The sequence below is a fragment of the Cervus elaphus genome, chromosome X, assembly GCF_910594005.1.
Source record: "Cervus elaphus chromosome X, mCerEla1.1, whole genome shotgun sequence".
NCBI classification, from domain to species: domain Eukaryota; kingdom Metazoa; phylum Chordata; class Mammalia; order Artiodactyla; family Cervidae; genus Cervus; species Cervus elaphus.
This window is the reverse complement of record NC_057848.1, coordinates 143,970,388-143,994,100: the sequence shown is the minus strand read 5'-3', so window position 1 is coordinate 143,994,100 and position 23,713 is coordinate 143,970,388. Positions and strand designations below refer to the sequence as shown.

Here is a 23,713-nt window from a genome sequence, read left to right as displayed (position 1 = left end):
GTCTTTCATAACGGATAGGAAAAAGAGAAAAGCAAAAGAAAGACGGAGCAGGAGATTTAAGGTAGTGCCCGGAACCTGGAAGCCACACATTGCCCTACCAGCACCCCCTTAAATCCTCCAGCGAGACAACTTGTTGCCTAAATAAATGACCTAGGTGCAAATGACCTCATCGCAGATAATTAAGTGTGTGGGCTCAAGAGTTTGCTTTTTAAAGAGTGAAAGAGAAAAAATTCACCAGCATAATTCTTCCTCCCCCCGCCTTGCCCCAATCGAAGATTAAACTGATAGAGCTGTAAGGACATGAAATTCTAGTTTCATTCTTCCTGGGCTAAATAGGTTTTAAGGAAGCATTTGTGTATTTGTGACAGAGCAGTGATTCTCATCCGGGAGTCCCAGGGCCAGCAGCATCGCCTGGGAACTTCAAAATGAAAATTCCCTGGGCTCCAGCCCAGAGAGAGCTACTGAATCAGAAACTCTGAGCACAGTGAACTTTGAGAACCAGTAGTATAGACTCTTTAAATAAAAACCACCACCAATGGTGTGGTACAGTGTGATCTTTTAGTATCCTTCAGAGAAATCTAAAAGGAAACCTTTTCCAATGGAACATTCTATTGGAAAAGTTACAGGGCCTGGTAGTTCAAATACTTCTAATTGCAGAGTTTGCAATATGACGACACAGGTTAACTATGCAAAATTGTGACAAGCTTGGAAATATTCGGACGAGAAGAAAGCCTTCATGAGCACAAGAATTTTTCTCAACCTTCACATAATATCTTTGATTAAAGAGTCCAACGGGTATTTTCAGATAAACTTCCTTAGTGGTTTCATTGTCCCTGTTTGTCCATTTATTTTGTGGGCCTGCTTTTCTTTTTATAGTCTTTCAACCATTTCGTTTTCACTCTCTGTTCTGGTTGATTCATTCTTCTTCAGCTTACAGTTTAAAGGGTTCCCTTTTTCTTTTTAAATGTCCTCTCTTTTTCTCAACATTTCCCCCTCACCCCTTCTAGGCCAGAATATTTGAGCTGAAAGGACTCTAGCTATCAATCTCCTTTTCCTATCTGCTACATCGCAGCAAAAGAGGCAAAAATAATGTGCGTGAACCAAAGGGAAAGGGAGTGCGAAGTTTCTTCATTACACTTGACAAATCACATACAAATATAAACTTTATAGGGAAGACACCATGCATGCAGGTCTGATTGGTGTTGCTATTTTAAAACAATTAGGGCACTTCTTGGGGCTTCCCAGGTGGCTGAGTGCTAAAGAATCCATCTGCCAATGCAGGCACCATAGGAGCTTCAGGTTCGATCCCTAAGCCGGGCAGATTCCCTGGAGGAGGAAATGGCAACCCACTCCAGTATTCTTGTCTGGAGAATTCCATGGACAGAGGAGCCTGGTGGGTTATAGTCCATGGGGTCACAAAGAGTCAGACACAACTGAACACACACGCAGGGCCCTTCTGGCATTGTACCTGATACACTGAGACATTACTGCTATCTTTTAGTTATTTTGAGCCAGTGAATTGTGGACTCAGCTGCTATTAAGGTCTGGGGGCAGAGGGCACACCAGAACTGGCTTTGCGTGAGGCTGTCCCTTGGTCTCACTGGAGATTCTAGGTCTGCCCCTATCTTTGGTGAAAAGGGATTCGTGTTCTGTGATAATGAAGTGGTGTGGTGGCCTTTGCAGTTAATCAGTGATGTCATATCTGTGTCAATGTAGCAAGTGAATGACTTAAATATTGTTTATATGTATTCCAATGAAAAGATGCAAACCTCCCAGCATGCACATTTGTAAATACTAGGAAACATTGTCTTTCTCTTCCTTTCTGGTTTGTTTTACACTTTAAAATTACCTGCTTAAGATTCGGGAATTCTGCTATGTTTCTCTTAAATCAATGCTCAAGTCTACTTTCTCAGTGTCCAGCTAGAAAACTACTCGAAACAATTTACTGGGGGAAAAAAAGGAAAATTAGAAATTACTATTCAGATTTCCTTTTACATTTGACAGATGGCAATCCTCAAAAATACATCTTTAGGTTCTTTTTTAGACTGGCGTTATAGGCACTTTGAAGGCTTCTTCCCAAATCTCAATGTTATTTTCAAAACTAAACACAGAAAGCATTATTAAGAAATGAAAAGGGCATCACAGCAACTGTTTTGCTATTTATTTCAGTTAGATTATCAATTTTGCTTATTAGGGAAAGCCATTAAGAAAAGAATATAATTTATATATCTTCATTTCATATATCAATTATATAGTGATGCCATGTATGATAAAACATTAATTGCTTGCTTGTAGTAGCTCTCCTCTTCCTCCTCATTATTACTATTTTGATGTGAACCACAGAGCATAAAGCAACTTAAGTTTAAATCCTGCTTTTAAAACCTACCACAAGCTACTGGTCCCTAGTACCATGGCTGGAATGTGACCGTGCAAAGATTGGAACTAGGGAGTCTGGCTTCAAGGCCCATGTAATTAGCCATTCTGTCAGGCTGCTGTGCAGAGAAGTGGCTTCTCCTACTGTGGAGGAAGATCTGTATGTTTTCTTGTGTACTCATAAACGATCCCACTGCTGGCTGACAGCAGAGGAGAGTCAATTTGCTAGAAACAGAGGTAAGGAAGGAATTAAATAGGATAAGGTCTAGGAAGGCCACCTAGTACATTTTTCCATACACCAAACTCGTCTTTGAACCACTTAAACGTTGTTAGTACTTAGAAAAAGGAGGACCTCTCTGATCAAAGGGACTATACTGGGTATATCCCCATTCTCTCTTCCAGCTCTGTTCTATACCCTTTTCCACCCTGCTCTGTGGCCCAGGGGGTTGGACCTCTGTGGATGGCATCAATCAGGCTCTCTTGCCCTTTGGCTTTCTTTCACTTTCAGCCAATGGGAAGCAGTGATGAAAGGCCTATAGCAGGAGATGAAAGGGTAGGAGGAGAGAGATGTTGGGGTATTTACTCCCCAACCTCCCTCCTGTTGGTCTTAAGCCTGCCAGTGGCCGAGTTTATGCTTGGCCATGAGTCTCGCTGCGTAGTCATTTCTACAGCATCAGCATGCTCCAAGTTCCTTAAACCATTCCCTCCTCTCACCCTTGTTCTTTCTCCTGCAGTGCTCAGGTTTTAGTAAATAGTCTTTCACCACACTTTCTTCAAGTACCACTTTTGAGTGTATGATCTGTTTTTTCTCCCAGGACCCAGATCAAACAGGGACCCACCCAGTCAAAGTCACCCTCTGGGGTACTTGGCTGGTTGCTGAGTAGGGACCACCATCAAGGAGAAAGTTAACTCCACCAGTTGGAGCTGAAAAGGAGATTAGACTTGGTCACTGGATAGATATTTCTAGAAGCCTCCTCAGGCCCCAAAGGAGATTCTGGCCTACTGGGGGTAAAAGCAAGTCAGTAATTATAAATGGTGATCACAGCAAGAAACAGACAAGAAACAGATGATTCTTTCTCAGGGCTTTAGGGCTCTCCTTGATCTCTGGGAGAATGTCAAGGTAGGGATTAGAGAGGTGGGCACATTGGGAAGGACCTGGTGTGCTGATCCAAAGTTTGACCTGCATGCTAAAAGGTATGGGTGAGCTTTATAAGGAAGGAATTTAAGCATGAGTGTGGCTCTGTCAGATTCGTCTTTCAGAAAAATCACTCTGGCAATGGTGCAGGGCTGAATCAGAAGAGTCTGGAATTAGGACACCAGATACACATTGACTGCGGCATGAGGAGGATCTGAACAATGACAGTGGCAGAGAGTGGGGAAATAATACAGCAGTGTTCAAACTACAGGAGCCTTGACTGATCGGACATATACATGAGCTAGAAGGAAGATCTAGGGCCATGGTCCTCAAGTCTGGCTGCCACTGGAATCACATGGGGAATGCTAAAAATTCAGATGCCTGGGTCTTACCACCCTGAGGTTGTAATTTAATTGGCCCTGGGCACTGGGACTTTTAAGGCTCTCCAGGTGATTGTGACATGCAGCCAAGGTGGAGGATGATTTGAGCATTATTGTTCTAGGGTGACTCCCAAGATTGGGTGAGTAACACTCACCAAGCCAGCACTTTCAGCCAGAGGGGGACAGATTTAGGCAGAAGAGGGTCAGGGAGAGATGATGAGTTCAGTCTTGAGCCTGATGGCTCAGAGATGGCGGTGTGATGTGAAAGGCAGGTGGACACCCGAGTCGAACTCAGAGGGAAGATGGCAGGAATAGAGCTATCCTTTGGACATGGCAGTAATGCATGGCATGGGTTTGGATGATTCCATTTAAGTGTATGTGTGTGTGTGTGTGAACATTCAAGGGTAGAGGCCAGGCTGTTCCTAGCTTCCACCAACACATCCCTTTTCTTCTGAGCTACTTGTGGTTTCAATGTTAGCCTGACTTTACCAGGGTGAAATGAGGATCAGCAAGGGAAAGGAAAAGACAGGGAATGGTCTGCAGTGGGGACTTGCCTGGATATGGCCCTGAAGGACTTCACCACCTGCTAGGGTCCAGCTTCCTTCTGGCTCCAAGAGTCTCCATCCAAACTGCTTTTTGTTTCTTCACTAATCTTAAGTATGAATGCATGCTAAATCACTTCAGTCATGTCCCCGATTCTGCCACCCCATGGACTGTAGCCTGCCATGCTCCTCTGTCCATGGCAGGCAAGAATACTGCAGTGGGTTGCTGTGCCCTCTTCCAGGGGATCTTCCCAACTCAGGGATTGAACCCACCTCTCAAAGTCTCTTGCATTGGGAGGCGTGTTCTTCAGTATTAGCACCACCTAGGAATCTCAATCTTAAGTATATAACCTGCGCCATTTTATAAAAATTCATTTGGAATATAGGTATTACTTCAATTAAGCCTAATACACAGTTTATAGTAAAATTTCAACATTTGGCTATCTATCCAGTAAACACATAAGGATCTCGTGTTTCTCTTTGCACAGTACAAGTATTAGCCATGAACAGTGAATCAGACGTCTAACAAATGCTTCCAGTGATGGTGAGTCATTGTTAGGGCAAATACCATGGTGTGCTAATTAAAATATGTGTAAAAATCCCTTTCGATCAATCTGAAACCCCACATCTTGGGGATATCAGCATATCCAGTCAGTTCGCATTAACTGGTAAATGAAGGGACCTCCACATTCAGACACAGCGTACTTCACACCCACACAAAAGCCTATTTTTCCAGGCTCTTCCCCTGCAGGGAGGCAGAGTAAGCCAGACTGAGCAAAGTTCTCTGAGCCAGCTACCATGTGAACCAGAGATTTCAGCACACAGGCTCCAGAGGAAGTGGCACTGGGCTTCTCTCTCAAACAGTATTCTTCTAATAAGATCTTTCAAAGCTTCACCGAGCCACCTATATCAGACTGAACATCTAGAAAAGATGTGAAGTTTAGCATCTTCACTAAAATCAAGCCACACTCCATTAACCTCACAGGCCCAGCAGTTCCTCCCTGGCAAAGAATTCTGCTGTGTACCTATTAGCCTGCCAACTACAGAGCTACCCAGGTATAGGGAACCCACCACCTCCAGCTCAACGGCTCAACATGGATACTGGTTAAGGTGGTTCAGGCAGATCTGCATTCCTGGTCCACCTTAAGGATAGCTCAAAGCTGTAACTATTAGTCTGCCTTTCCCAAATGGCAGTGCCAAATAACAGGAATTTTAAAACTAGGCAGAAATTCTGACACTCTGCATAATCTGCCTTCCTCTTCAGCTACAAATAAGGCTTTGTATTCGATTAGACTCACAGCAGGTGAAAACCCCAATTAGTGACTTCATTCTGGGGCCTCTTCCTACCTTCCTCCCACACACCACCCTAACCAAAAAAAAAAAAAAAAGGAAGTCTTTTCTCAAATCACAAGTAGATTAACTCTTTGATCTACCCAAGCTGATCACCACATGAAGAATTTTCCTAGGAAAGTGGGAGGCTGTTGAAAGACGTACCTTTCGTGACTTCATAATGGGGGTTACAGAAAATCCCATTTTGCCAGATTTTATTGTTTTCTTCCAATCCATAAATACTCTCAGGTTTTCTGATCAATCTAGAAATTACAGTTTTTCTTTCTACCTGAATACTCACAAAGCCAATATTATCTAAAGCATGATTAATGGACAGTCTGCTACAAGAGAGAATTATTTTTAAGTTATGTTCTTATTTTGGTGTAGTTGAGGAGAGAGAAAAATATTAAATTTTAGTTTAAACACTATGCTTTGGCCTTAGGAAGCACACAAAGTCTATATTTCATACTTTGCAAATATTTATTTGTCAAAGGAAATTCATCATTGGACTCAGTTAGAGATTTGGTTTGAATGTTCAAAAAAAAATAAAGCAAGAACAGCTTGGGTTCTTAGAGTGATTTACTTATACTTTGTCAGTTGCTTCTGTGGCAATAATTCAGAACCCAGTTTTATTTATGAGCATATGATTAAAAAAGAGCAGCTTTGTCTTTTTTTAATTGTTTTAGTCCTGTCACTTTTCTTGAAACAAGTCATAGGACTTATTATCCACAAGAAAATACTGAACATACATCAGATAGTAAGGCAGCTTTTAGAGGTAGTCATCTGTTACTGTCAGAGGTTCATTTCATTTTGAGGCTTTTTAATTAAAATGTGAAATTCTACATACATTCCTGCCTAAATTACCCCTTTCTGAAATAGTCGAACTTCATTAAAAAAAAAAAAAGTTAAATCCTAATGTAACCATTTTTAATACTTCTGAATTGGTTCTTGAGATCCTGAGATTGGGGGTGGGGTGGGGGGGTAGTAAACAAAGGAATTACCAGTCAATTAAGTGAACAAGGAAGTCCTCTTAAATTGAAACAGATAAGGAAAATTTAATATTCAAATGCTACCGTATGAAGATACTAGGGGTTTTTTTTCCTTTAAGATGAATATCTACCAGAATCAAAAGCAGCTTCTTAATCTTCAGCCAGCGTAGCTCCACATTCTAGCAGAAGCATTAACCCGAGCAAGGCAGAGCTCTAGACCAATTCTGCCCCTAGAGGCCAGTCACTTAACCCTTTGAGACCAGTTACTTAACGCCTCTGGAGCTCTGGTGGTAAAATTCAGACATTATTGCAGGAGGCCAGAGTACGGGTCAAATCACATATTGACTATGAAAGCGATTGGACGGCTGGGGGATATTCTGTTCATGCCAAGTAGCCAGTTCGGTAGGTATATTTCCTGAAGTGAAAGTGCTCAGTCGTGTCCGACTCTTCACGACCCCATGAACTGTAGCCTGCCAGGCTCCTCTATCCATGGGATTCTCCAGGCAAGAACACTGGAGTGGGTTGCCATTCCCTTCTCCAGGGGATCTTCCTGACCCAGGGATCATACCCGGGTCTCCCGCATTGCAGGCAGATTCTTTACCATCTGAGCCACCAGGGAAGCCGTATTTCCTTAAAGGAAACCCAAGAAGTTCAGGAATACTGTTAGGAATACAGCACGAAATAAATTTAGCACTGTCACTTTAACTTTTCGTTTTTAGACTGTGTATGAAGGAAAAGGAGAGATCTAAGAGTTTTAGTCTTTTCTCTTTAAAGCAAGTTGCAAAGGGACCCTTTCTTTCTTTTGTTTTTTACATTTAAGAGGGAAACAAATGGGTAAAATAAGATTTTTTTGATGGTGGGGGAAATAAATCACTAACCATCAGCCTAAGATAGGAGTAAAGTTCACATCAAAAGGTCTTTTTTTTTTTTCCCAAAGGTCTTATTTTGGGGGTGAGGCTAAAATAGCAAGACTATTCACACATGTTAAAAGATGTATTCACATTCCTATTGGCAGAGAGCAGAACCCCAAAGAACAAGTGAGTGTTGGTTTCATGGGGGACAGCAGGAGAGAAAGATTCCTTACACTCTGGTAGAGAAGGACTCTGAGTGCAGGCCTTGATTAGCCAGGATGTGGGAGGAATTCCCCACAAGAAAGGGAAATGGAGGTTAAAAACCAATTTAACCAAGTAATGATTTACCAAGGGCTGAATCTTATACTTCAGCTCTAGTTTTGTCCAGACACTTTTTGAAGATCAAAGGGAAATATGAATGCAAAGAATTTTAACTAATTCACAAATTCCCAAGAAGTCTTTTTCATGTCCCATACCTAGACTAAGCTTTGCTGCTAAATATTCCCGTATATTCATTTCTTTAAATGACTGCAATCGTGGTATATTTATGGAGCACTTACATATGTCTTTGCTTATCAGTCAAACTCTTCTCATTTTTCATTATCATTAGTAACACCTGGAAAGTGTCTGGAGGATGGACTTGGAAATATTTTAATATTTCAACACTGTAATCAGGTTCCTCTCACCAGAAGGACTCAAATATGGCACTGACCTGAAGGAGCTTACAATCTAGTTGAGACAGATTCATACATGATGAAGCCCAATATCAGATAGATTATAAATACAGAAATGGAGGGGGAAAAAGCCAAAAGAGAGAGGTGGTTAGTTTGACCTCTTGGGATTAAGGGACATACATTTCAATTAAGAGCTAACTAGGCTTACACCATCAGGCTTCATGCATGTTTCTGTTAGTGTAAGAAGAGCTAAAGGAAGTTTCTTAAGTTGATTGTGAGCTAATCTCTCATGTTAATAATTTACTAAGGCATAGATTTTTTTTGGGAAAAGTTAACGTACTGCTGTGTTATGAAATCAGTTAAACTTTTCTGGAATACAAAAAAGTATTGGGCCAATATTGGATTTTATGTCTCAGGAAGGCTAATACACAGAAAATACCAACTGTCCCATTAGAATATGAAATCACAAACTTGATTTATTGTCAAGCTTGTAGTGTGGAAATCTAGGTCCTTACAGCTTGAAATTACTCTCATCCCTTAGAAGCTTCTTCTCATGTGTTGGCTAGAAAGGGAAAAATTGGCATCACCTTGGACAGAGGAGCCTGGCAGGCTCCGTAGGGTCACAAAGAGTCAGACACAACTGAAGCAACTGAGCACATGGCACATACTTTGAATATTCTTCTCTTTGAACAGAATTAAATTTGGGGTGGGAAGAAATAAGCCTGGAAAAGAGGGTGTGGATTAGAATGGAAATATATGCTATAGAGACTTTTACAATAGTCCAGTTATGAGATGATAAAGGCCTGAGCTAACAAAGTGTCACTGGAAATTGGTGGGAAGGTTGAATTCAAGACAGATTATGGGACAGAATCAATGCTGCTTTTTAGCTAATTGGAGGTGAGGACTGGAGGGGAGGGAAGACTAGGATTTTTGATAATGACATCATTAGCTGAGGATTCAGATTTGTATTAATACTATATGTGTATTTACACCTCATGTTCCACAGAGCCTCTAGGGTAACTTCTGAGACTGCATAAATTTCAAAAATTAATAGATAAAATTCAGGGTTAAGGAAACAGAATGAAATATGAAGAAGTGAGGAAAAGTTACAACCCAGATTTGAAGACCACACAGTTTGGTATACCTAGTAAATTTAGTTATGTACACCAGCCAAAATGAGAAAGACAAACACCACAAAGTGTTTGGAGGTACATGAAGGAACTAGAACTCTCATGCTTGCTGATAGGAATTTAAGTTGGTTGGTATAATAACCACATTGGAAAACTGTTTGGCAGACTGTATAAAAGCTGAACATATATATTTGCTATGACCCAGAAACTTCACTTCTTAATATATTTCCAAAATGGATATATACATATGTTCACCAAAAGACACATTTTAGGATGCTTATGATATTTCTTTTTGGTGTCATATGTCCATCAACAGTAGATTGTAACATTTAGCACATTTACACAATGGAATATTATACAGCAATGAGAAACAACTTCATACAACAGGGATGAATTAAAAGCTTAAAAAGCCGGATACGGAGGGGAGAGGCAGTCCTAAGATGGCAGAGGAATAGGACAGGGAGACCACCTTCCCCCCCACAAATTCCTCGAAAGATCATTTGAATGCTGAGTGAATACCACAAAACAACTTCTGAACACTGGCGGAGGACACCAGGCACCCAGAAAGGCAGCCTATTGTCTTCAAAAAGAGGTAGGACAAAATATAAAAGATAAAAAGAGAGACAAAAGAGTTAGGGATGGAGACCCATTCCAGGGAGGGAGTTGTAAAAGAGGAGAAGTTTCCAAATACCAGGAAACCCTCTCACTGGCAGGTCTGTGGGGAATTTTGGAATCTCAGGGGGGAATGTAACTGGGAGGAAAAAATAAATAAATAAACCCCACAGATTATGCACCTAACTGCAACTCCCAGTAGAAAAGTAGCCCAGATGCTTGCGTCCACCACCAGCAAGTGGGGGCTGAACAGGGAAGCACGGGCTGCATTGCTTAGGGTAAGGACTGTGCCTGAATGCCGAGGGCAATCTGAGGGAGCTACCTTGAGATAGCAACCCAAACCATGGGATAGCCGGAGGGGGCGGGGGGGAAGCAAAAGGAAAGAGAAAGAGAGAAAGAACTTTCCCATGAAAAGCTCCAACCTAAGGCACTACTGGGCCCACTCACAGAACAAAGGAATGAGCAAATACCAGAGGAGAGCTAGCTGGCTGTGGACCGGCCCATCCCCTGCCAGAGGCAGAGAGGCAGGCGAGCCCAAAGGCAAGGGGCAAACTTAGCCCCAGAGATGGCATCCCCTACGAAATTGTGAGCAGGCTCCCGGTTGCTAACCAAGTCTTCCTGGGATCCTGGACGGTTGACATCTGCCAGGAGGGTTGCAGCCAGAGATCAGCTCCCCAGAGGAGACACATGGCACAAATGAGATGGCGCTCCTGCTGTGCACCCAGGAAACCAAGCGGCTGAGACCAGGGAGGTGATAAGATGCGCTGTACCTGGGGAGACTGTGCTCGCCAAGCATCTGGTCACCTGGCTGCTCTGACTTGGGAAGGGCACAAAAACAGGCCCAACTGAGTCTGTGCCTTTGTGGAGTACCCAAGAACCTGAACCTGAGTGGCGTAGACCTGGGAAGTGCATGCCCCAACATTCAAATCATAGGAGTCCCAGAAGAAGAAGACAAAAAGAAAGGCCATGAGAAAATACTTGAGGAGATCATAGCTGAAAACTTCCCTAAAATGGGGAAGGAATTAGCCACCTAAGTCCAAGAAACCCAGAGAGTCCCAAATAGGATTAACCCAAGGTGAAACACGCCAAGACACATTTTTTTTTTTAGCAATAACATAGTCTTTTATTGCTCCATAGCTTCACCAGTTCTCATCAATCAAATTAACGAAGATCAAACACAAAGAACAATATTAAAAGCAGCAAGGGAAAAACAACAAATAACCCACAAAGGGATCCGCATAAGGATAACAGCTGACCTTTCAATAGAAACTCTTCAAGCCAGAAGGGAATGGCAGGACATACTTAAAGTGATGAAAGAGAAAAACCTACAACCCAGATTACTGTAGCCAGCAAGGATCTCATTCAAATATGAAGGAGAAATCAAAAGCTTTACAGACAAGCAAAACCTCAGAGAATTCAGCACCACCAAACCAGTTCTCCAACAAATGCTAAACGATCTTCTCTAGACAGGAAACAGAGAAAACATGTATAAACTCGAACCCAAAACAACAAAGTACATGGCAATGGGATCATACTTATCAATGATTACCTTAAACATAAATGGGTTGATGCCCCAACCAAAAGACAAAGACTGGCTGAATGGATACAAAAACAAGACCCCTATATATGTTGTCTACAAGAGACCCACCTCAAACCTAGGGACACATACAGACTGAAAGTAAAGGGCTGGAAAAAGATATTTCATGCAAATGGAGACCAAAAGAAAGCAGGAGTACCAATACTCATATCAGATAAAATAGACTTTGAAATAAAGGCCATGAAAAGAGGCAAAGGACACTACATAATGCTCAAAGGATCAATCGAAGAAGAAGATATAACAATTATAAATATATATGCACCCAACATAGGAGCACCACAATATGTAAGACAAATGCTAACAAATATGAAAGGGGAAATTAACAGTAACACAATAATAGTGGGAGACTTTAATACCCCACTCACACTTATGGATAGATCAACTAAACAGAAAATGAGCAAGGAAACACAAACTTTAAATGATACAATGGACCAGTTAGACCTAATTGATATCTATAGGACATTTCACCCTAAAACAATGAATTTCATCTTTTTCTCAAGTGCACAGGAACCTTCTCTAGGATAGATCACATCCTGAGCCATAAATCTAGCCTTGGTAAATTCAAAAATATTGAAATCATCTCAAGCATCTTTTCTGATCACAATGTGGTAAGATTAGATGTCAACTACAGGACAAAAACTATTAAAAATACAAACATACGGAGGCTAAACAACATACTTCTGAATAATCAACAAATCACAGAAGAAATAAAAAAAGAAATCAAAATATGCATAGAAATGAATGAAAATGAAAACACAACAACCCAAAATCTATGAGATTCAGTAAAAGCAGTGCTAAGGAGAAGGTTCAAAGCAATAAAAGCCTACCTCAAGAAACAGGAGAAAAATCAAATAAATAACCTAACTCTATACCTAAAGCAACTAGAAAAAGAAGAAATGAAGCACCCCAGGGTTGGTAGAAGGAAAGAAATTATAAAAATTAGGGCAGAAATAAATGCAAAAGAAACAAAGGAGACCATAGCCAAAATCAACAAAGCTAAAAGCTGGTTCTTTGAAAAGATAAATAAAATAGACAAACCATTAGCTAGACTCATCAAGAAACAAAGGGAAAAGAAAGAAATCAACAAAATTAGCAATGAAAATGGAGAAATCACAACAGACAACACAGAAACACAAAGGATCATAAGAAACTATTTTCAGCAACTATATGCCAATAAAATGGACAACTTGGAAGAAATGGACAAATTCTTAGAAAAGTATAACTTTTCAAGACTGAATCAGGAAGAAATAGACAATTGTAACAGACCTATCACAAGCACAGAAATAAAAACTGTAATCAGAAATCTTCCAACAAACAAAAGCCCAGGACCAGATGGCTTCACAGCTGAATTCTACCAAAAATTGAGAGAAGAGCTAACACCTATCCTACTGAAACTATTCCAGAAAATTGCAGAGGAAGGTAAACTGCCAAACTCATTCTATGATGTCATCATCATCCTAATACCAAAACCAGACAAAGATGCCACAAAAAAAGTAAACTACAGGCCAATATCACTGGTGAACATAGATGCAAAAATCCTTAACAAAATTCTAGCAAACAGAATCCAACAACACATTAAAAAGATCATACATCATGACCAAGTGGGCTTTATCCCTGGGATGCAAGGATTCTTCAATATTCACAAATCAATCAATGTGATACACCACATTAACAAATTGAAAGATAAAAACCATATGATTACCTCAATAGATGCAGAGAAAGCCTTTGACAAAATTCAACATACATTTATGATAAAAACCCGCCAGAAAGCAGGCATAGAAGGAACATACCTCAACATAATAAAAGCCATATATGATAAACCCACAGCAAACATTATCCTCAATGGTGAAAAATTGAAAGCATTTCCTTTAACGTCAGGAACAAGACAAGAGTGCCCATTCTCACCACTAATATTCAACATAGCTTTGGAAGTTTTAGCCACAGCAATCAGAGAAGAAAAATAAATGAAAGGAATCCAGATTCGAAAAGAAGAAGTAAAACTCTCACTGTTTGCAGATGGCATGATCCTCTACATAGAAAACCCTAAAGACTCCACCAGAAAATTACTAGAGCTAATCAATCAATATAGTAAAGTTGCAGGATATAAAATTGACACATAGAAATCCCTTGCATTCCTATACAATAACAATGAGAAAACAGAAAGAGAAATTAAGGAACAATTCCATTCACCATTGCAACAAAAAGAAACAAATACTTAGGAATAAATCTACATAAAGAAACAAAAGACCTATATATCAAAAACTACAAAACACTGATGAAAGAAATCAAAGATGACACAAATAGATGGAGAAATATATCATGTTCATGGATCAGAAGAATCAATGTAGTGAAAATGAGTATACTACCCAAAGCAATCTATAGATTCAATGCAATCCATATCAAGCTACCAATGTTATTTTTCAGAGAATTAAAACAAATAATTTCACAATTTGTATTGAAATACAAAAAACCTTGAATAATCAAAGCAATCTTGATAAAGAAGAATGGAACTGGAGGAATCAACATGCCTGACTTCAGGCTATACAACAAAGCTACAGTCATCAAGACAGTATGGTACTGGCACAAAAACAGAAACATAGATCAATGGAACAGAATAGAAAGCCCAGAGATAAATCCACACACCTATAGACACCTTATCTTTGACAAAAGAGGCAAGAATATACAATGGAGAAAAGACAATCTCTTTAACCAGTGGTGCTGGGAAAACTGGTCAACCACTTGTAAAAGAATGAAACTAGAACACTTTCTGACACCATACACAAAAATAAACTCAAAATGGATTAAAGATCTAAATGTAAGACCATAAACCATAAAACTCCTAGAGGAAAACATAGGTAAAACACTCTCTGACATAAATTGCAACAGGATCCTCTATGACCCATCTCCCAGAGTAATGGAAATAAAAGCAAAAATAAACAAATGGGACCTAATTAAACTTAAAAGCTTTTGCACCACGAAGGAAACTATAAGCAAGGTGAAAAGACAGCCCTCAGATTGGGAGAAAATAATAGCAAATGAAGCAACTGACAAAGAATTAATCTCAAAAATATACAAGCAACTCCTGTAGCTCAATTCCAGAAAAACAAGTGACCCAACCAAAAAATGGGCCAAAGAACTAAGCAGACATTTCTCAAAGAAGACACACATATGGCTAACAAACACATGAAAAGATGCTCAACATCACTCATTATCAGAGAAACGCAAATCAAAACCACAATGAGGTACCATCTCACGCAGGTCAGAATGGCTCCTATCAAAAAGTCTACAAACAATAAATGCTGGAGAGGGTGCAGAGAAAAAGGAACTCTCTTACACTGTTGGTGGGAATGCAAACTAGTACAGTCACTATAGAGAACAGTGTGGAGATTCCTTAAAAAAACTGGAGTAATTAGCCTCCAACTAATAAAAAAATTAAAAAAAAAACTGGAAATAGAACTGCCATAGGACCCAGCAATCCCACTGCTGGGCATACACACCGAGGAAACCAGAATTGAAAGAGACACTTGTACCCCAATGTTCATCACAGCACTGTTTACAATAGCCAGAACATGGAAGCAACTTAGATGTTCATCAGCAGATGAATGGATAAGAAAGCTGTGGTACATATACACAATGGCATATTACTCAGATATTAAAAAGAATGCATTTGAATCAGTACTAATGAGGTGGATGAAACTGGAGCCTATTATACAGAGTGAAGTAAGTCAGAAAGAAAAACACCAATACAGTATATTAAAGCATATATATGGAATTTAGAAACATGGTAACAATGAGCCTATATGCAAGTCAGCAAAAGAGACACAGATATAAAGAACAGACTTCTAGACTCTGTGGGAGAAGGCGAGGGTGGGATGATTTGAGAGAATAGCATTGAAACATGTATGTTATCATATGTGAAATAGATCACCAGTCCAGGTTCGATGCATGAGACAGGGTGCTCAGGGCTGGTGCACTGGGATGACCCTGAGGGATGGGATGGGGAGGGAGGTGGGTGGGAGGGTCAGGATGGAGAACACATGTACACCTATGGCTGATTCATGTGAGTGTATGGAAAAAATCACCACAATATTGTAAAGTAATGAGCCTCCAATTAAAATTTTTTAAAAGCCAGATATATATGAGAGTACATGCTGTAATATTCCATTTATATAAAGTACAAAACCAGGTCAAATGAATTTATGCTGCTCAGTGTCATGACAGTGGTTACCCTTGGGGGGTGGGTAAAGATTAGAAGGGAACACAGGGGAGCTTCTGGGGGCTGTAATCTTCTGTTTCTCGATCTGGATGCTAGTTACATGGGTATGTTCACACTGTGAAAATTCTGTGTTTATTTAAGCATAAGCCTTTTTTGATATAACAATATATTTCAATAAATTTTAAAGGGGATATAATTTTGCTGTGGTCTTCCTGGATACCAAACAAAAGAAGAAATATAAAAGGAAATATGATGGATTTTATTATTTGGATTATTGATAAGGGGAAAAGAATACAATTCTTTGAGTGAAACAAAGCAAAATCCAAATTCTGCTCTTAGATCTAAATAAAATCATTGCCTGGATTTTCAGATGGGAGTAACTGCATGATGTAAATTTTCAACAAAATCCCTTTCAGTAGTTGTCTTTGCAGACATAAGCTAAAGATATGATGTAACCTTATGGAGATCAAGGCAAATTGATCCAAAAATGTAGCTTTCTATGACCAGGCCCGTGGGATGGATAAAATATGGATAAAATATAGTTCTCCCAAACTAGAGGTCATGAACTGTTAATAGGTCATGAAATCTACATAGTAGATCACCACTAATGTTGTTTTTAATGAAATAGAAAAGGATAGGAAATAAGAGAATTAATTAGATGGCAAGGATAAGTCATGCTTTGTGAAATGCTTCTTTCCATTGTATAAACACACAGTAGACAGAGAAATACTTAGAGATACATATGTTTGCCCTGGAATGCTACATAAAATTTAATTTTTACTGGGGATTGGGCAAACAAGATGAAAGCTAGAAACCTCTACTGCACAGAGAAGTGGATGGACTGTATGCCTATTGGACAATTATGCATAAATAGAATTCCTCTTGACTGAGATTTGGAAGGAAGCAAGGGGCCGACAGTTTGCAGTTTTATTCCCCGGTAAGGGCTGGAGCATTACGAGAGACTGGAGTGGAATTAAGACATGCAGGAGCGGGAACAAGCTAGCCAGGCATTCATCAAGTCTGAAAGTCGAGCCCCACGAGACACTGCAGGGGCTGAGAGCATGCTGCAAGTTTCAAGGGAGTGTCTTCTCTACCAGCTGTTCATCTGCACGGCTGTTTGAAAGTATACTCAGAATCACTCAGCCTTTTCTTGTTATTCCGAACGCCACAACGATATTGTCACATTGCAGAAGGGGGAGGGAAAAAAACACTGCTGCTAAAAAGTATTGTCAAGGGGAGTAACAGGTAGCTTGCACTACTATATACAACTGTATGTTGCCTGTCTGAGCAACACACTTCAAAACATAAACTGAGAAATAAGCCTTCTGTGCTCATCCTACAGTGGAGCCCTTGCTACTAGCATGCCCAGGTCGAGGCCAACAAATTGGTAAGTGTGTGCTTGACAGTACGGTAACATTTTAGGACTGAATGGTTCCCATTCTACTTCAGTTCAGTTTAGTCAGTCGTGTCCGACTCTTTGCGACCCCATAGACTGCAGCATGCCAGGCTTCCCTGTCCATTAACAACTCCCAGAGCCTACTCAAACTCATGTCCATTCTACTTAATACCTATAAATTCATCCTATGAAGGGCTTGGAGAAACTTACCTGCATTAGTGTTTATGAAGACTGGCAAGGATTATGCTTATACAAAATGACCAAAAGCGAGAAATTCTTCTATGACTATAGAAACATTCTTTCTTTTTGGAATTTTTTGAGGTTACATTGGTTTGTAACATTATATAAGATTCACATGTACAACTTACTCACGTATACACTTATGTGTACATATTTCCACTTCTGCATACATGCGTGCATGCTAACTCACTTCAGTCATGTCTGACTCTTTGTAACCCTATGCCTGCCAGGCTCCTCTATTTAAGAGATTTCACAGGCAAGAATACTGGAGTGGGTTGCCATGCCCTCCTCCAGGGGATCTTCCCAACCCAAGGATCGAACTCGTGTCTCTTATGTCTCTTGCATTGGCAGGTGGGATCTTTACCACTAGTGCCACCTGGGAAGCCCTGTGCCTATGGGGATATAAGGTGTATTAAGAGTAAAACAGTAACAGTTTTGAGAATAAAATTCTTTTCAAAAAAGTGGCCAGCTAAGAGAATAACAAGAAAGGAAGTCATATCCTTTCTTCAGAATTTAGTCACAGCATCATTCATTAAATTCCCTGCAGTTAAGTGGTTAATCGACTATATTTCTCATCTTTATTTCGTATACTGTATTTTAAAATCACTGGACTATGGATACTGTATTTCCACCATTGGCTGTGAAGCTACAAATCAACTGCCTAGCTCACCAAAGATTACTCACAAAGCAAGAATTATCATAGCACATCCTGTTTTACACATACCTCAATTCAGAGTCCTCTCAAGTCTACAAAGCATGCTGATAACTTTTCTCTAAGTATCTTGTGATACATTGCAAAATGGACACAATTTCTGGCCCCTCCCTAGTTCTCCGCTCTTGCAGTGTATTTCAGAGAAGGCAATGGCAACCCACTCCAGTGTTCTTGCCTGGAGAATCTCAGGGATGGTGGAGCCTGGTGGGCTGCCATCTATGGGGTCGGACAGAGTCGGACACGACTGAAGCGACTTAGCAGTAGCAGCAGTGTATTTCCTTCCATCAAAAGGAAGAGTCTTTCTCCATGCCTTGTATCTGGAATGACTCTAGGACGTGACTTGCTTTGGCCAATAGACAATACCAAATGTGACACAAGCACAGACTTGACCAGTCTCCACATAAAGAAGCCTGGGCCAGGCTGTTGGATGATGAGACTGACAGACCTAATTGCATCTGCTCCTAAGGGACCTGTCACCCAGTTGACATGAGAATCACGACACAATAGCTCATCCAGCTGCTAGCTGACCACAGGTGCATTAAGCAGCCCCAGCAGAGAATACAACAGTTCCCCCCACCCCTCCTGCACCATTTGGCTTTCCATGATTTCAGTCACCTATGCTCAGCTGCAGTCTGAAAATATTAAATGGAAAATTCCAGAAATCAGCAACTCTTAAGGTTTAAATTGCATGCCATTTGAAGTAGCATGATGAAACCTTATGCCATCAGTCTCACCTAGGATGATCCCTTTGTCCAGCATATCCTGCCCTTTAGACACTTAACGGCACCATCTGGGTTATCAGATTGACTGGTGCAGTACTGCATAACTTGTATTCAAGTCACCCTTATTTTCTTTAACAATGATCCCAAAGTGCAAGAGTAGTGATGGTGGCAATTCAAATATCCAGAAGAGAAGCCATACATGTTTAAGTGCAAAGGTAAAAGTTCTTGACTTCATAAGGAAATAAGAAAATGATAGGCTGATGTTGCTAAGAACTACAGTAAGAATCAATCTTCTATCCATGAAATTGTGAAGAAGAAGAAAGAAATGTGTGCTGCTTTTGCTGTTGCACCTCAAACTGCACAAGGCAGGGCCACAGTGCATGGTAAGAGCTTAGTTAAGATGGCAAAGGTATTAAATGTGTAAAATCATATTATGAAAGAAAGAGACCACACTCAGCATTTATTACAGTATATTGTTATAATTGCTCAACTTTGTTATTATTGTTGTTGATCTCTTACTGTGCCTAATTTATACATTAAACTTTGTCATAGGTATGCACTGGAAGAAACATACCATATATAAAGTTTGGTACTATCCATGCTTTCAGACATCCACTGGATGTCTTGGAACATATCTGCCATGGATAAGAGGGGACCACTATAGTAGATGGTTCAGAGTACCCATACGGCCCAGGCCATCTACCAAATAGTAAGTTGAATAAGTAGTCATTGTGTTAAGTCGCTCACTCATATCTGACTCTGTGACCCCATGGACTATAGCCCACCAGGCTCCTCTGTCCATGGAATTCTCCAGGCAAGAATACTGGACTGTGTTGCCATTTCCTTCTCCAGGGGATCTTTTCGACTCAGGGATGGAAGTCCTGTCTCCTGTGTCTTGTGCAATGCAGGCATATTCTTTACCCACTGAGCCACTAGGGAAACCCAAGAGATCTACAAACTATGGCTCATAGACCAAATCTGGTTTGTGGCCTGTTTTTGTAAGCCAGGCTTCAGCAATATGTGAACCATGAACTTCCAGATGTTCAAGATGGTTTTAGAAAAGGCAGAGGAACCAGAGATCAAATTGCCAACATCCACTGGATCACCAAAAGAGCAAGAGAGTTTCAGAAAAACATCTATTTGTGCTTTATTGACTATGCCAAAATCTTTGACTGTGTAGATCACAATAAACTGTAGAAAATTCTGAAAGAGATGGGCATACCAGACCACCTGACCTGCCTCTTGAGAAACCTGTATGCATGTCAGGAAGCAACAGTTAGAACTGGACATGGAACAACAGACTGGTTCCAAATAGGAAAAGGAGTACGTCAAGGCTATACATTGTCACCCTGCTTATTTAACTTCTATGCAGAGTACATCATGAGAAACGCTGGGCTGGAAGAAGCACAAGCTGGAATCAAGATTGCCGGGAGAAATATCAATAACCTCAGATATGCAGATGACACCACCCTTATGGCAGAAAGTGAAGAGGAACTAAAGAGCCTCTTGATGAAAGTGAAAGAGGAGAGTGAAAAAGTTGGCTTAAAGCTCAACATTCAGAAAACTAAGATCATGGCATCTGGTCCCATCACTTCATGGGAAATAGATGGGGAAACAGTGGAAACAGTGGCTGACTTTATTTTTGGGGGCTCCAAAATCACTGCAGATGGTGACTGCAGCCATGAAATTAAAAGACGCTTGCTTACTCCTTGGAAGGAAAGTTATGACCAACACAGACAGTATATTAAAAAGCAGAGACATTACTTTGCCAACAAAGGTCTGTCTAGTCAAGGCATGGTTTTTCCAGTGGTCATGCATCGATATGAGATTTGGACTGTGAAGAAAGCTGAGTGCCGAAGAATTGATGCTTTTGAACTGTGGTGTTGGAGAAGACTCTTGAGAGTCCCTTGGACTGCAAGGAGATCCAACCAGTCCATCCTAAAGGAGATCAGTCCTGGATGTTCATTGGAAGGCCTGACGCTGAGGCTGAAACTCCAATACTTTGGCCACCTCATGCGAAGAGTTGACTCATTGGTAAAGACCCTGATGCTGGGAGGGATTGGGGGCAGGAGGAGAAGGGGACAACAGAGGATGAGATGGCTGGATGGCATCACCAACTCGATGAACATGAGTCCAAGTAAACTCTGGGAGTTGGTGATGGATGGGGAGGCCTGGCGTGCTGCGATTCATGGGGTCGCAAAGAGTCAGACATGACTGAGCGACTTAACTGAACTGAACGTTCAGTAAAAATGTATTTTTAAAGTTTTGAAGAGTTTAAAAAAGTATATAATATGCAACAGTGTCCATATGTAGCTTGCAAAGCTTGAAATATTTACTACCTGGTCCTTATAGAAATGTTTGCTGACCTCTGTGTTAATCCATTAAGTTTTGGAGTAGTTTGTTATGCAGCAAAAGATAACTGATACACATCTACTCCCTAGAAAGAATGTTAGAAAGTGAGACTTTCTCACAGAACTCAGCTGATACCTGTGCAATTTATCCTTGGTACTTGTTGTATAGGTGCTTGTTCACTTGACATGAATACATTAAATACATACACACATAAGCCATGGAGTTATTTTCATTGTGTGCATCTTAAAATTAAGATTTCTAAGGCTAGGGAGTAGAACAAGTATACAGTTTTTAGCAGCTTTATTCATAATATCCCCAAACTGGAAACAACTCAAATGACCACCAGCAGATGAACTGATAAACAAAATATGGTATATTCATGCAGTAAAAAGTACTCTGTAATCAAAAAGAAATGACCTAGTGACTTTGAAACTACTGACATTCAAAGTCATTATGCTGAGTGTAAGAAATGAGCCACACAAAAATACTATATAATTCTACTTATAGAAAATATTCAAAAATGCAAACTAATTTATAGTGACAGAAAGCAGATCAGTGGTTGCCTGGGGCCAGGGATGAGGAGTGGCCTGCAAATGTATACAAGGAGGCTTTGGGGAGGATGAAAATATTTTGTACTCTGACTGTAGCAGTAATTTCATGGGCATATACCTGTCAAAAATCAGTAAATTGTACACTTTAAATGGATGCAGTTTATTCTGTGTAAATTATTCTTTAAAATAGTTGATTTTTAAAGTGTTTTTTTAAAAGTATTTGCCCTAAAATCAAATTTAACATTCAAAAATGTATACAGTTAGACAGAAAATGAGGTGTCTTACACAGGATGTTTATATAAATATAGGACAGATTCAGGTCATGCTGTCAGTCCTTTCTGATTAATTCTGAAAATATCAAAACATGAGCTTCAGAAGCGACCCTAGAGGTTAATGAATTACATCTCCTCATCCAATATGGAAATTGCCTTTAGGGGTGAGACAGTCATTTCAGCCTTGAGTATCTACTCTAGAAGGAGTTGATTGCTTTTTAAGGTGGTAGATTCTGTGTTTTGGTAGCTCAGTTACAAAATTTTATTTAATATTTACTTGAAATTTGCTTTCTTGTAGCTTCTGTGTATGTACTTGAATCTGTTCTTAAGGCAAAACAGGAAAATAATAAGTGAGGAACAATAATAAAAAAAAAAACAAGAAAAAACAACCAAAATGTATAAAACTCATTTCTCCTAACCTTCTAAATATTTGAAGTCCCCTATTGCATTCTCCTTAAGATAACTTCTCTGTAAGCTAAATCTAAATACCTCTATTTACTTCTATTTTTTTTTAATCCTGATATAATATAGCCTACAGACAGACCCTTGGCTATTCTGGTGACACTTTAAGAAATAAGATCCATTTAAAATGTGATCTTCAACTAATGAGAACCTACTGTATAGCACAGGGAACTCTACTCAATGCCCTGAAAAAAGTGAAAGTTGCTTAGTCGTGTCTGACTCTTTGCAACCCGATGGACTATACAGTCCATGGAATTATCCAGGCCAGAATACTGGAGTGGATAGCCTTTCCCTTCTCCAGGGGGTCTTCCCAACCCAGGGATCAAACCCAGGTCTCCCACATTGCAGGCGGATTCTTTACCAGCTGAGCCACCAGGGAAGCCCTCAATGCTCAATGCTCTGTGGTGTCCTAAATGGGAAGGAAATCCAAAAAAGAGGTGATATGTGTATACATATAGCTGATTCACTCTGCTTGCTGTACGGCAGAAACTGACACAATATTGTAAAGCAACTATACTCCACCAATAAAAACTAACAAAAAATGCTATATTCAGAACTAACTGTGATGTTTACATCCCTTTTTCCTCTGTTTATGCCATCTAGAACTGTGGTAACATTTTAGTTTTGTTCCTGCCATTAAACTTTTTGTTCATAGTGAACTTGGTGCATTAAGGAAAACCCAAGGGTTTTTAAACACAACCTGATATTAATTAAGGTCTCTTTCCTCCTGTGTTTTCAAATTGATTACTAAGTTTAAATATAAGATTTATGTATTATTTAAACATGCTTTTATATTTCATCTTGCAATTAGAAATGATCTTGCTAACTCATTTAAATCTATTCAACTTTTGATATATTTATCATATAAAGTGTTCATAACTTTTGTCAATTTCAAATTTATTAATCAATATAGCTATTATCTACAATTATTCCATCAATAATTGAGTACCTATTGTTGGTTTAGTTATATTAGGTAGTAAGCGAAAGTGCCTCAGTCATGTCTGACTCTTTGCGACCTCATGGACTGTAGCCTGCCAGGCTCCTCTGTCGAGGGAATTCTCCAGGCCAGAATATTGCAGTGTATAGCTGTTCCCTTCTCCAGGAGATCTTCCCAACCCAGGGATCGAACCCAGGCCTCCTGCATTGCAGGTGCATTCTTTACCATCTGAGGTACCAGG

The 23,713-nt window shown here is 40.0% G+C and overlaps 1 protein-coding gene across 10 annotated transcripts in view; it reads right to left on the bottom strand.

The window, feature by feature from the left end:
- The window catches only part of DMD (dystrophin), a 2,565,910-nt gene that overhangs the window by 152,821 nt on the left and 2,389,376 nt on the right, over positions 1 to 23,713 (bottom strand). The gene's annotated exons all lie outside the window — the stretch shown is intronic.